General features: G+C 50.3%; 1 protein-coding gene across 1 annotated transcript in view; it reads right to left on the bottom strand.

The window, feature by feature from the left end:
• The window catches only part of VILL (villin like), a 40,523-nt gene extending 32,398 nt beyond the window's left edge, over positions 1–8,125 (bottom strand). The window contains exon 1 of the mRNA XM_080383010.1: positions 7,275–8,125. The gene's annotated coding sequence lies outside the window, so the exon portion shown is untranslated. The remainder of the gene's footprint in view (positions 1–7,274) is intronic.
• Positions 8,126–15,430: the final 7,305 nt, after the last annotated feature.

Genomic DNA, 15,430 nt, shown 5'->3' with positions numbered 1-15,430 from the left:
ATGTTTGATTTCCCTTTTCAGTAAATTTGAAGGATGCACAAACCTGGATCCACCTAACCAAGTAATTTCTCAAGTTCTGCAAGAACAATAACCATTTTGCCCTGTCTGAAAAAAGCTGACCAGTCTCTGCAGGACCCACCTGGCGTGTCTCTTGAACCCTGGAAATCCACCCCATCTCCAACCACCATCCCAAGAAGCAGACCTCTAGCTTAGGGTGTCTTCTTACAACCCGTGCCTTCGCCCTCTGTCTGTTTCTGGCATCTCTGACTTAGTAGTGTATACATAGTTTTTCCCAGAAACCTGCTGGTGCTGAGCAGCCCTTTCAGCCCCCTGTGAGCCACATGCAGGTGGGCTGGGCACTAATTCTCCTATCCTACTATCGTTCCTCACTTAAAAACAAGGAGCACAAGGAAATACTAGGTTCCTGGGGAATAACCACCTTCCCAGCTGCAACAGCCCTTGATCTGTATCTCATCTGTCTCCTCAAATTTCTCCGAGGACATCTGATTTCGAAGGGCAGGCAACGCACGATTTATCTCCTCTGACTTTGACTAGTCCCTGCAGCTGCCTAATTTCCACCTGCCATAAATTCTAGCTCGATGCTTCACTCCATCCAGAAGATCTTTCTCATCTCTCCACACCTCTCTTTATGACCTCCTTTGTCCTCTCTATTTATCTCAGTGCTGGTAGCTTTCCAGCAGTCTGATCTTCAAGCAGATGGTCTTGGGAAACTGATTTGTAGGAGTTTTTTTCCAGAACTGCTGCTATTTCTGAATCCCCCCTCTAAAATTTTAACAACTGACTATTTGTCCTGGGAACAGTAGAGCTGTATTGTCCCAGCAAACTTCTCAACAATGTAAGAACAATGTACTGACAATTAAATCAGAAAGCCTTAACACCAGCCACAACCCCCAAGTCATGCAGTCTGAGTTTCCACATGCATCCCACTGGATGTACAGCCCAGTGCTCAGCAGTGGCTGGCGGTGGGAAAGGGAGAGCAAACTGGCTGAACGTGGAGGCTGGCAGTCCTTGCCTGGGTGTCCTATAAAGAAGGTTAGAGCACCCATGAAGCTCTTGGCTGTTCTCCTGGGAAGTCCTTCTTCCCCAGGATGTCTTTGAAAGCAGCGTGCTCTCCCGGGCAGGTAGCATCTCTGCAAGGCGAGGGCAGCCCTGTTATACTCAAAGCTTTCAGAAGCAGCAGCAGAGTCTGAGCTGCAGTAACTTCCCCCTGAGATCGGCCCCAGTGATCGATAACAAACTCTTTTGCTGTAAACCCACCTCTCTCTGAAGATCCATGAGAAAAAAACAGTGGCACAAGAAGCTGTTACTCTGCGTGCAAGCGCCTTGCAGCAGTGTTACCTCTGCTAAGGTGCCAGGTGAATTCTTTTCAAATAATAAAATGCAGCCTGGCACACACCTACTTCAGAGGTATCCATTTCACCTCTGGCTCCTCTTTGTGAGGTTATTGAGTCGGTAACGGTATGGAGCCATCCCAAGGGAAAGGCAAGCGTGTAGCTTGCCAACTCGTTACGAACAAATCTCTCCTTTCTTTCAGCTCTTTCTCCCCTGTTGAGAAGGAGAGATCGCTGACTCGGGACCAGCACTGCATCTGAAGGCAGGGCTTCATGCCACAGTGAGGGCAGGAGATGCACGCAGGAGGAAAACAAAGCTGAAGCCATTTTAATTCCTCTTCCTGGTTTCCAGAGAAGTCATTAAGGTTAGAAATATTCTCACAAACTAACTTCTAATGACTCACCGCCTCCAAGAAAAAAGTTACAATTCTCTCCTACACCAGCACTTTAATGGAGCGTTATTTAAGCAAATGACTGCAGCTAAGTACAGCCAGAGCTGAGACATCAGGGACGAGAGCATGGGTGTTTGGGTCACCTGTGTGAGACCTACCTGAGCTTTGGGGAGCACCTGAACTTCAAAAGCTTAGGGGAAGGGTGTGACAGCTGGGACTTGAGGAGAGAGCCTCAAAAGAAGGCATTTTTCCAGCTGAAATTGAGGAAAGGCCACTGCTTCCTATGTAGGGTTAAAAGAGCCTGGAGGGAGGCTAGGAGAGGGGGAGAGATGCTGGGATTCATCCATCCTCACTTGGGCCTCTTAATTCTGGGTGCTTAAGTCTAAGAAGGACTCTCCCTGGGTGGTTCACCTCATCCTGACATTGAGTCTAGGGCAGATGCAGTGGGTCTTGGTCAGGGGTGACTTACTGTCCCCTTGGCCTATGGGGACCCCCTGGGTGCAAAGCCCAACGTGCCAGGCTGCCCTTCACCTCCGGGTGTGGGAGCTCCATCCCATCCATCATGCCCCAAGACTCTGCTTGCCAGACCTGTCAGTGTGAACTCAGCCAAACACCGTCAATAAAGCTGCAGTTAAACCCAAGTACCGGTGCCTACCTGGCCCATCCTTCTCAAACCTCAAGTATGAGTTATGATTTTTGCTGCTGCATCTAACAGTTTTATATTTACTGTGAGAATGCGCATATGTGTGTATGTGCATACTTGTACGTGTGCAAGATAAAAAGCAGGTTTTCCCTGGTGCACAGTTTAACTAGTGGAGCTGAATAAGCCCTTGCTATCAGGACCATTGGTTGCTGGTGGTGGAGCAGGGGTGCTGGTCTGGCTCCACTCAGACCAGCTGAAGAACTGGTTCCTACAGCATTGGCTTCCCAGTGGAAAGCAGCAAGACTGATATTAACTATCAAAAGGAAGGGGCTGTTGCAGTTTTGCTCCAGGTCAGACCTGCAAGCATCACATGAAAACTGGGAAGAGAAACCCAAGACTTCTGGAAAAAAACCCCACCAGGTTTACATTTCAGATTGCAAATGAAACGACCTGGACCTAAGCATGGTGCTCTGTGTGTAACTCTGCATTTCCATCGCTGGCCCAATGAGATGCAACAGATTTATTCAGGGGGGAAGGTTTGTTTCTCGAGCTGCAAAGGAAAGCTCACCTTTTGTGTATGTTGGCTGACATACCTCTGCGGAAAGACACCGAACTTGTTGTGCTTGTTTTGGCTGGGGTAGAGTTAATTTTCTTCACAGTAGCTGGTATGGGGTTATGTTTTGGATTTGTGCTGAAAAGAGTGTTGGTAACAGAGGGATGTTTTTGTTATTGCTGAGGCCCCACACAGAGCCGAGGGCTTTTCTGCTCCTCACCCCACCCCACCAGCGCTGGCTGGGGGGCACAAGGAGCTGGGAGGGGACACGGGTGGGACAGCTGCCCCCCACTGACCAAGGGGACATTCCACACCGTACCACGTCATGCTCAGCACATAAAGATGGGGAAGAAGAAGGAAGAGGGGGGATGTTTGGAGTGATGGCATTTGTCTTCCCCAGTCCCCATTACTGGTGCTGGAGCCCGGCTGTCCTGGGGGTGGCTGCGCACCTGCCTGCGGTGGGAAGTGATGAATGAATTCCTTGTTCTGCTTTGCTTGCATGGCTTTTGGTTTACCTATTAAACTGCCTTTATCTCAGCCCAGGAGTTTTTGCACCTTACCCTTCCCATTCTCTACCCCACCCCACCGGGGGGGAGTGAGTGAGCGGCTGTGTGGGGCTGAATTGCCGACTGGGGTTAAACCATGATGCTTGTGCCAAAACAAATAGGTAGCAACCAACCCAACCCAGGCTTCCACTAGAACGGGCTGCTGAGCCAAGGTATGGGTTGCCTTTCATGATCTTTTAAGTCTTTGAAACAGAGCCAGCCCTTCACAGCATCTTCTCTCAAGGGAACACCAGAAACTCCTAGTTTTTTGGTAGCAGTCACCCATACTAGTGTTAACCTCTAGGCTTGCATTCAGCGCCACATATGTCATGTCTTTGTTACTGTTTCATCCAGCCCTTCCAGCCCAGGATGAGCTGCAAGGTCACTCTTGGTCCTTCTGTGGCTTTGTGGGTGCCACTCAGTCTCCACCTGCCTCTCCTCACTTTAAGCTCCTTGAGGAGCACCATCTCATCCTCAAGAGTCCCCATGGTTGTGTCTCCTTCCCAAGGTGAATTTTGGTGGCTGTTCTCTCTTGTGCTAGGAAAAGGGTCCAGGGAGACAATGGGGTAAATGGAGATGGGGTGGATTACTGGGAATGAGGGGCAGAGGGACATGGGGCAATAAGGAGGTGTAACTTTGCCCCTGTGGTATCATGTGCTGTATGATGGATGGTGTTGGTGCACCAAGGTTTTGTGAGCTAAACCCTATGCTGCCCAGCTCTGGGGCTGCTGCACACCTGAGCACAGCTCTCCACTCACAGCACAGCAAGGAGCACAGCCCCGGCCCGGGGGGCTGCACGTCTGGCACTCACTTGGCATAAGGAGTGAAACTCCATCCACGCAGGACCACAGGCCGCGAGCGTGGGAAGCGTGTGTGATCCCCTCTTGGCAGAAATGAAGGCAAGCTTTGAGAGAGTAGCACGTCAACTGCACAAAGCCGAATGAATAAAACATCCCTGCAAATCCTGCAAACGGCTTTAGAAAGAGTCATACATCCGGAACGGCCTTTCGCGCCCAGAGCTGCCAATGGGAATTTTGTCTGAGCACAGGGAAGGGAACCAGGCATCTGAAAGACTGGGATGGGTGGGATTTACTGGGACCCAGACAGCTATTTCATAGGCAGCAACAAAGCATAGTAATTCAGGCTCTAGCACACTCCCAAAGGGAGAGTGGTTACATAGTTTCCATCACCCAAAAAAGAACATGATTTCTAGTGCTGCCTATTTCTTACCCTGCTCAGTTTAAGAGCAGTTTTAAATAAAAGGCCAGACAGAAACCTATTCTTTCATCCCAGGGCATGGCAACAGGACATTTTTAGGTAGGGGAGGGGAGGTCGGCTGCTCTGAATAGCTCATTCCACAGGCACTGCCCAGGACGGAGCTCAAGCATAGGATTTAACATCCCCTGTGTCTCATGTCTTTGATGTGGATATAAAGTAATAACAAGTTTCACTGTTACTCTACCCAGCACGGCCTCAGATAAGCATGAATAGGCTCAGATAAAGACAGATAACAAACGGTAGGATTTCTGTTTCAAGTAGAGGTCCCTGGAAATCAAGGCAACTGAATCAAATGCACATCATCTGATGCTGGAAATTAACATTACATCTCACAGGACTTCTCAGAAAAGGATGGCAAAGACTTAGTGACAATAAGCACTTCTTTCTGCATTGCTTTTACACCCAGAATGGGATGAAATGTATAATCATCCAGGATAAATCATAATTAGGCCCATTTCCAAGGTTATATTATGGGGAGAGGGAGGACACGAGAGGTTTTAATGAGTCGTAGGAGCGTATATCCCCTTGTGACTGTATGATCTGCTCCTCTGAGGAGCCAACAGAAGGTGAAGAATACATGTGAAAAAACAAAGAGCTGGAGCAGAGATATTTGGTGTGTGTGTCGAGTCCTTCCTTGTGCTGTTGGGCTTTTCATACATAGAAAGCCCAACTTGTGGATTTGTGTCAGTCCAGGACAAATCTCAGAGGGCTGCAAAAGAGCCCATTCCCTGTGACGAAGGAGGGACCTTGAGGAGGGATGGTGGTGGCACATGTGTTCCCCAGGCGTGGCTAAAGTGCCACCGGGCCACGTAGAACAAAGGTAGCACAAAGGCTTTCACTGTGCCTCGAGCTTCTCCTCACTGCACAGGGCATTCCAGGGCTCTGATAGTGGGCTACCAGGCATTTAGCTCTGTTAAAACTGAGGGAAGGCCCTTGGTCCAGCAGGACATGCCCAGTACAGAGCAGAGCCCCAGCATCTTCCAAACATGGGGCAGGTGTCTGAGCCGGTCTCCTCCTCAGCTGGGGATGAATGATCACAGCATGGGTGGTGCTGGAGGACCGGGCTGCAGGGCAGGTCCAGCCTCGAGTCACAGAATCCATGGTGCATCTCATCCCCATGACGTGTCCCACAGCTCCCCGGGGGGTCCGTAGCAGAAAAGCTAACAACCTCCTTGCTTAAAGTCCAGAAAAACTTGTGCAGCTCCACAGTAAAGATCAGGAGACATTGTGAGCATCTTCATTTGGCCATGCAAGAGCAGAGTTTTATTATCTCAAACTAACCAGGAGCCCCAGGATACAGGGGAAGGCAGGAGACCAGGGTGACACTGTTTGCGGCCATGGCATGAAACCTTTGCTCCCAGCTGGGAGACCTTGGCAACTGCTGCTGCAAAGTCCTGCCTAGGAAGTAACATCATGAGTTACTTCCTAGGCAGGAAGTCTGCCAGTGGGAAGGGGCAGCCTGCTTCTGCAGGGACTAGGAGGAGATGGTGAGGTTCACCTGGCTCTGCCAGGAGGAAGGCTAGGGAAGATTGTCAGGGCTTTCCTGATGTGCACCATGCAGGCTATTGCCTGTCCTAGCATTTGCTTCCAACTGGTATCTCAGCCCATGCAGCTGGGAACGGTAAAACCCCACCAAAAAGGAAGGCTGATGCTCTGCGATGGTCTAATCTCTGTTTTGCAGGCTCTGTTCTTCACATTTAGTGGCAGCCTGTAAAGAGCACCTGGATGATTCACCGCCCAAGTGCTGCTCTGGTAGGGCCGGTTCCCTTCTGCTGTCGTAACATTTGTTTACACCTGTGCTATGGTAGCCTTGAGTAAGTGTGAACCTCCCACGGATGCTAATTCATATTGGTTCTCCTTTGTGTTAAATATTTATGTTCTTAATAGGCACACCTACGAAAAATACTGGCAAGTAAGCCCGCAGCTCAATGCCATTAGAAGTCAATTTTATCTCAGTGCGATTTGCATCTCAAATGAACAGGATGAGAAAACACTCTGTGCTTATAGAGCGAACCAGCCCAGCAGTTCAGCCATTAGCAGATCTATCGATTAGACACAACAAGACCTATTGACGAGAGCTTTTTGTCACTGCCTGGCCGTGTAACCGGTTGAAAAAGCAGGTGAGCTTTAAGCAAATCCCCACAGCAGCAAGGCATAGAACAAACCAGGCCAAAACAGAATGCTGTTAATTGCTCGTTGCATGAAATCAAAGCCAGTTTGTGCAGAGAGCTAAATGAAAAGCATGTGTCCTCAGAGCCCGTACGTAGCCCGGGTGGGTTATTGGCGAGCTGAGCGAGCTGCTTGTTCCAGCCCCGAACAGCGCAGACCAGGATGGGCTCGTTGCTTTCAGTAAAGACCTTCTGACTTACGCCAGGTGAGCAGTTTTTAACAAAATATGAAATCCATTAATTATCTTTTGTTGTTGTTTCTTACTATCCCGCAAAACAAAAGTCCTTAAACAGTTCTGGCCTTTAGAAATAAATCTAAGAGGGGTGCAGGGAAGCTCCTTACCTCGCTGGGAAGCGCGCGGTGTCCTCACAGGTCTTCCTCCTCCACAGCCCCCGTGCCTTCTGTCCTCTTCAGTGAGCTCGTTCCAAGGCACTTTTTGTTTGCTGTTCTGCTACCTTGTCAGCTCGGAACAGCAGTGTTCGGTAATTCAATCCTCTACTTAACCGCAGGGACACTCCTACCCGGAGAGCACACCCATTCCCAGGCTCACAGAGGGAGCCGGTGTGAGAGAGTTTCAACCAACTTTCTGCTTGCATCAAATATCCACCAGCTCTGCATTCACGAGGCGATAATGATTAAGTGCTGCTTTAATTAGAAACCTGTTTTGTCCAGATTGAAAAGGGCAGGAGAGGATTTCCCCTGCCTCCCTTTTCTCTGTCTCTGCTGGACAAAGCGCGGTGGGGTGCTGCCCGGTGCCACGCCAACGCTTGGGGCCAAACGTCCCAGCTCCCGTCCTTGACTCTGTCCAGAATTTTGGCACAGCTGGCCTGAGGGGAGAGGGGCTCAGCCGGCTCCTGCGCTCCCTGCAAGGCCAAACTGGGCCTGGCTGGGGCCCTGGGTGTGCAGCAGCCCAGACTGATGGGGAGCAGGGGTAAGGGTTGTCACCAAGGTGCCTGGCTGACACGGGGATGTGACAGAGCATTGGAGCATGCAACCAGGCTGCCCTCCCAGGAGAAAGGTGATGAATGATAAACCAGAAAACCCCAGCGGAGCTGGCAGCGTTTGCATCAGCCACCTTCTGCAGTGGAAAGCTGCACCTGTTGATACTCATTGCAATGTCATAGCTTAGCGTTAAGAAAAAAAGTATCTGTGAAGGGCAGCTGTAATACGCAGCTACCTCTTCCGAAGATGCCCTGATGCTTCTGGCTGAGGGTGACCTGAAGACAAACCATCTCCTCTCATTCCCAGCTGCTCCTGCCTGGCATCTGCACCGTGCTGCTTGCTGCTGGTGGAGGGAACAGCCCTGGCTGGAGGGGGATGGAGGCATCACTTCTTACACTGTCATCAGGCGGTGGCTCTGCCTTTGGGGCACCCAGGGCTGTGTCCAGCTGTGTTTCAAATATCTTCAAGGATGGAAACTACATGACCTCTCTGGACTGGGAACTATCCAATTCCCTCCCTTCCTACACCTCAAGTTTCTCTTGCCATTTCCTTAATTTTTTGGATTAACCCACACAAACTGAAAATAAATATGGCTCAGCTCATCAGCTAAATCAGGTGTCAGAACGGGTTTAAATCTACAATTTCCACAGATCTTGTCCACTGACCACTCTTAGTCCTGTAATGGGAAGAGTGCCCGAAATACCTGTGCCATTAGCTACAGACCTGTGTACCACTGATGGCAGATAGCTGCGAACCAGGGCGTGCGCTGAACCTGCTCACTCAGCCCAGGTGTGCCCATACCCCAGAGAAGCACTTCAGAGATCTTAGTTTCATGGTTGAAGATGCAAAACTGACCCTTAGAAAGCAATTCATCCTTCAAAGTCAGCAGGCTACAGCTCATAAAACCCCTAAGAGCCTTCACCTTTCATTTTTTGCTCTTTTCATTTCATCATGCTGAGTGGCTTCCTCAGCTGCAGGGAACAGAGGAATGATGTTCTGTCTTCCTCCAGTCTGCAGAAGATGGAGACCTGCGACAGGGCTGCTTTTATCTTGGGAGTCAGCCCCAAGCCCACTGCTGGCTTGGGTGATACGTGGTGAGAGTGATACACTGGCAGCTGTGGTGGGAGGCACTGGAAGATGGGAGATCCCAGAGGATTGGCACCGAACTCCATCATGTACTGGTTCCCCTTTCGCCACATGACATCATTAGCTCCAGCACCAAGGGTTTCGTTAATAGCTGCTGTGTGGCTGGGTCCTTTTCAGTGCTGATAGACGCTGATATAAACCAACCCATTTCCATGGCTGCGGCTACATGAATTTGAGCTCTGGGATGAAGGATGTCATTCGCATACCCGCAGCTTTGGGAATGCCCTTCAGGCTCATGCACAGGTGATGTCTGAGCTGCCTGTCCCCACTCCTTTCCATCACCACAGTGAAAAAGTAGTAAATAATCCTGGTAAGCTTTTAAGGAGCCCAGATCTGCAGAAATATATGTAAAGCAGTTTAGAACAGTCAATGCCAAGAGAAAAGAAAATGTTTGTTATAAAACATGGGCTCATTTAGTGCTGAGCTGTAGGCACTTTTGCTTCCTGCTAATACTGGGCATGCCATGGGATTATAGAGCATAAAACATTATTTCCGAGTAGTTTAACTCAGTACTGGTAGAAAGCAGAATAGCCTGACTTTCATAACTGAAACATTATCTGAGATGTTCCTGTCCGGCTGTTCTTCCCATGTGCATGACCTGATGCACTCATGTTCTGGTCCTAAGCCTTGACTCTGTTCCCAGAGCTCAAAGACTTTGTGGTTTAATTTTTTTTTTTTTTTTTTTTTTTTTTTTTATGCATACAGATGGCAGATGAGGCTGTTTTCAGTGTCCTAGTGCAAGCGTAAGACACTGAAGACATTGTCACAGGTTGATGCTGCTGTAAATCAGAAGCTGCTGGGAGGAAGACTGCTGAAGTGCAAAAGCAAGGTTTGGCAGTATAATGGCCCACATCTGCCTCAGGCTTGGCCACCCCACATGCCTGTGGACAAGGTTAACATTGTGCATGGGGAAACAGACTCTGCCAAGGATGTATTTGCAAAATGACACGTTGCAAAGGTATTTCCACCCTGCTTTTGCATTTGGAGCTCTGGGAGGAAGAGGGGAAAGGCCAAACCCTGCAGATGAGATAACATGGCAAGGGCCTCACCCTTTGGAAAAGCGAGGGAAGGAGGTAAAAAAAAAACCCACAAAGCTGCTCAAGACAGCAGTGCAAAGACCCATCGCTACTTACTTGAGGTTAAATGTCCTGAGTTGTAGCTGCCAAAGCTTTGCATGAATTTCTGAGAATGTTTCAGGAGACATTTCCTTGACCCACAACCAAAACATGTGACATCTTACTATAGATCCCTCACGTAGCCTCGCTCAGGCACTTCTCAGCCCTACAAAATCACAATGGCCAAATGAAAATCTATAGCGCCTCTTACAGGTCTGCCTATAGACCTGATAGAGGAGAACTGGTTATAATTTACTGCTCCCTTATCTGCTGTGCTCCTGGGGATGGGGAAAAAGTTGAGGAAGCAGTACACATGCATGTATATTGACCATAAGATGTGCGAAGATCTCACTTATTGGGGCATATACCTTCCCGAAGCAAAAGACCCTCCTGAGAAGTACATCTCAGCCAGCCATGGCATCCAACCTGTGAGCAAGGCAGGGATGACTGGCAGCTGTGAGGGACTGAGCACCAGCTTCAGGATTTGGCCCAGCTGCCTGCAAAGGGAGTGTTAATGTGGGGAAGTGAACACAGCTTTGCTCTTTGGCCTGGTGGGCTCGGACCGCTGGAGATGGGGGCTTTGCAGGGAAACAGTTTTATAGGGCAGTGCTCCAGCTGACCGGGCAGCACAGAGCTGCTGCTGGCAGCCACCAGTGTGCTGGTTAATGGTTAATAGCAGCAAATGGGAATGTCTCAGGACAGGGGAAGGTGCTGGGCAAGCGGGTGAGGCGTGCTCCTGTGCTGCAGTGCCACGATGCACGCCTGCACTGCACCGACAGAGAGACGATCCTCTGGAGCTGCAGGGAGCCATTGCATCCTCCTCTGGGCACCTCACATCAGTCGATGGCTCTCAGCACCCAGAGAAGCCTTGATCCTGCAAATGAGCCCTTGCAGCACAGCTCTTGGGCAAGGCTGTGCACGGAGCCGTGTGAGTGACAGATACCACGGAGGCAAATCCTTTTCTCCTGATTCAGAAGAAAGGAGTGGCCTTGGCAAGCCAAGGACAGAAGGGTAAATGCTGATCCAGGGCAGGAATAATTTTGGTGAGAGCTCTAGAGGTGTAGTTTGTCTTCCTGGAGCCACAAGCTTGCAGCAGGATAAGACAGGAGCAGTCGCTCTGGCACAGGGGTCACAGCACTGAGGCAGAAGCAGCCTGTAGCCATTGCTCCAATTTATTGCTTGGCAATCTTAGTGCAAAAGCCATTTTAAGCCAGCTTGCTGGGCTGTGAACTGGGGATATGGGGCTCATGTTTCCTCAGGCTTACAGGAGAAAGTACCCCCCTATGAAAGAAAAGGTGAGAGGGCCAGGGAGGATGTAGCATGACAGCAAGGTCTGCCAGGGCTGCTGGTCAGTCTTTTATGTCCTAAAATGTCTATAACCCATCTTGAAGGTGGGAGGCACAACTTTAAGTCTCTGCTAGCAAAGAGGAATACTTTGGTGAATATAACTGCACTGACTATAAATATGGGCTATAACAACACTGATGGAAATGGCCACCCTATGCCAGACCCCCCCCCGGTCTTTCTGTGTGAGCTCTGGCTGCTACTGGAGGCTTTGCAGAGTGATATACTGCAATGCGTTTTCCAGAATTACATTTAGGGGAATGTGGAGGAAAATCCTTGGGGAGGGTGTTTCTTCCAGACCCCTGCTGGTGAATGACTCCTGCCTTGGAGCAAAAGACCTAGCATCACCTTTCAGGAGGTTCATCTGCAACTCGTTGGGGCACAGGGCTAGCTGGGGAGGTGGCCACCTCTGGGGGTGGCTGGTCCTGCCTGTGTGCACTGCAGGGTGTGGGTTCCTCTGATCCATTCTCCATTTGCTGTCGCCCGCTGCCACCAAGAATTAGCAGGTGTACTGAGAAAACAGGATAGCTGAGGTGGGAGGGTGACGTGGCATGGGCAAACAGCAGCCCTGGCTGCCTGCCAGCCAGAGGAGGAACACAGGGGCCTCAGTTCAGAGCTGGATGTGTTCCCACCATTATTTTATCTGGGGAGACTTCCAGAAGGACCACAGTCCCTCAGACCCATCACCCCAAGTTCGCTGTCAAACCCTACGCCTAATGCTGATGCCAGAGTTTGGGCACCTGCTGTTTTTCAGGTTATTTGCTGTCTGCTAGTACGAATGAGGTTTGTGCTAGAAAAGCTTAGATCTACTACTTCAGAAAATTAGCCTGCTTTTCCAGAATGCCAAAAAGCTTTAGGGAAGTACCTGATGGCAATGAAGACTCAGCAGGAGCTGGCCCTTTATTGTAAATAGATGGAGACTCTAACGGGGTGAGCATCAAGGCAGCATGGTGGACTTCACAGAGTCTAACCATGGGGGAACGATGTGCAGGAAAACAAATCTATTGTGTTCCTGTTCCTGAGTGGTTTTCTTATTTTTACATAAGCCACAAGCAGGCGAGCTGAGGATCTGGACTATCAGCTGTTGATTACTGTTATTAAATTACAATCTTCTTCTAGAGATCTTAAATCCTGATTCAGCCATTCGCAAAGCAAACGCAGGTGATTTACAGACTTAATCCCAGGATAAGGCATCATGGGAGCCCTGCATGGAGATGTTTACCTCCCTCATGTCTGCCTTAAGATGGTAGCAGGGATTATCTCTCGCTGTTACAGGGATAATACCAGGGAGGGAGTACAGGATACAGATGGATAAGGTTTCCCAACCAGCATCACTGCAGGAACTGGGCAGTAAAGGAGAAGAACAAACACAGGTCACCCATGCTCCAGCTTGGGGATTTGTTCATGAAGCCTCCTGAGCATCCTGTGGCCACCCTGTCCTCAGACCTCAGCCATGGTACGGAGCAGGTGTTTCCCCCAGGTAGGGCAGCACGCTGACCTTGAAGAGGAAGACAGTGAGGAGAGGCAGACAAAAAGCAGAGAGGATCAGTGAAAACAAACATCCCTACGAACGGGGCGGTGTTGCAAATCACTGAACAGATACTTCAGGAGTTTCACAAAACCTCAGGGGCTCCCTCTCCACCCTAATGAAAACCATATGAAACCCAGCAAATTCCAGCACGCTTTGGCCAGGGTCATCAAGCAGAGCCTCCGCGATTTCCAGCGTCAGCTGAGCTGGCAGAGAGGAGACATTTGGCAGCAGAGGCCATGCAGGCAGGGGCGGCACAGCCGTGCTGGTTGATGGGTGCGCGAGCCTGGCAGCGGTTATCCCGGGCAGCCCTTGGGCAGCGGAGGAGCAACTCACTCGTGCCATGGTGGTGACACCCCCTGAGGGCCAGGCTCCTTGGGACTAGGCATGGGAATCACACCACAAGCCAGCGAGATGAGGGATTAATGTTTTGTTCTCCCGTGGGAGCCGGAGCGAACAGAGGTTATTTATGCCTTTTGGATGAGGTTACGTGGGATGCCCGTGCAAGAGCCAGAAAGTCGACTCAGGTCCCCAGCAGCTCGCCCGCACCCTGTGGGAGATGTGACCTGGGTTTCTCTCCTGCAGGGTACAAGGCTGGTCCTTCAGCACTCAGTAAGGCCAACCAGTCCCAGTGGTTTTAATGTGTTTCAGGATCCCTGGATGCTGAAAGGTGTAGCTGCAGGACACGCTAGCTTTACTGGCAAAGGCTGCTGGAGCTCTTACTCTCTCTGTTTATATTTTTTTCTTTTAGCATTCAAGAAGACCAGCAGCTTTCACAACTGTGGGAAACCTGATTGCTCACGTTGCTGACCATACCTGAGTGCCCACAAAATAACTCCACCCTCCCTTGCAAGCTTAATTTTTAACCTCTCTCATTTCAGTGACCCAGCTGCACGTGTGACTACAGAAAGTTGCTCTGTTAAGGGCTGGGGTGAGGGATGAAACCCTGAAGCCCTTCCCTGCTTCCAACACACACCAGCCTTCCCCATGAAATTAGTGTCACAGCAGCTGCCTGTCTCCGGTGCCCAGACATGGACAGTGTCAGGGATGTCCATGTACCATGTCAGGTGGCAACTGTGCCCTGGGAGAGGATCTGGGTTTTTCTCAGGGAATTTTGAATTGGTTCCCGAAGTCTTTCCCCAAAATAGAGCAAAAATAGACCTGCCTGCCAGGACAGGCAGTCTGGTAGCTGAGCTGAATTTACCAATTTACCATGTTCCATTGTTCACATCTGCTAAACAGAGTTAATGAATTTCAAATCTTAGGAGGCAAAGGGGTGTGAGGAAAGACCATGCCGGGTGCTGAGCCCGAGGACCTGCCGGCAAAGCCAAGACCAGGGCTTGGGATACAGCAGGTAGCTGGCGCTGGGGCTGGCCAGGTGGCAAGTTATTGTCTGCAGGAATGCAGCCCTGCCTGTGCCAACCAGGAAGGAGCAAGAAAAATCAATCACCCCAAAGGCTAAGAAACTGTCATCCTGCTACGTGTTGCCCCTCCCTGTTTTCCACGGTCCCCAAGGGCACGGAGCCCCATCTACGCCTGACACGCGCTTGGTCTGTTAACCCCACTCATCAGACGGTCATGTCATGCTGCTGGAGAAGCTCCAGTACTGCTGCAGCAAGCATGAGGAGGGCACTGATACTCATCACAGCCTCGGTTCAGGTGATGAACGAAGATCAGGCACTTTGCTGGGTGCAGTAGGCACTTCCCCCTGTGCCCTCTGGCCTTCTGCACCTCATCTCCACCTCCTTCTTGTAGACCAGCCCAAGGGTCACACGTAAAAGACCACATGTTGAATGGGCTGGATTAAGTAGGACCCACAGAGCTTCTTAAAAACTGGAAGATGAAGGGCTACTTGAGGGGAACAATTTTATTTTTATTATTAAGTTTTTCAATGATTGAAGAATTCTTCCAGCCACTTTTTAAGCAACATCGCAGTCTGGAGAGTCAAGGTGCCTTACCAGAAATAATCTTCAGGAAGACAAAGCCAGAGCTGAAACCCAAGGCTCTTGTATCCCTTGGGCCATACATCCTACCGTGTTGCATTTGGAGCTAAAATGCTGCCTACAGGCTTGGGTGCCCACAACAGATGGTGATCCCCAGCTGCCACTAACCCCTGTGCGAGAGGCCGGGGAGGAACAGTGGTGCTCATTTGCAGGAAAAACCTTGTGGTGAGGCTGATACACCCAGGGGTGCTTAATCCGTGCAAACACCGACACCACCCACTGTTAAGAGGCTGGAGCAACGGCACCGTGAGTTGCTCGTGTGAGCCCAGAGCCTCCTCCCAGGCAGTTCTGGTGACTGTGGTTGAACACTAAATGAGAAACCTGCGATACTTCTGCGTGAGGTGGGACTCTTTCTAATACAAGTGAGAGGTCATGCTTGGGGCATCCTTGTGCTGCTCTCCAGTGGAATTTGACCAGTGT

The sequence above is a fragment of the Falco punctatus genome (assembly GCF_963210335.1).
Source record: "Falco punctatus genome assembly, chromosome: 4".
NCBI lineage: Eukaryota > Metazoa > Chordata > Aves > Falconiformes > Falconidae > Falco > Falco punctatus.
The sequence above is the reverse complement of the archived record's forward strand: the minus strand, read 5'-3'. Positions and strand labels throughout refer to the sequence as shown.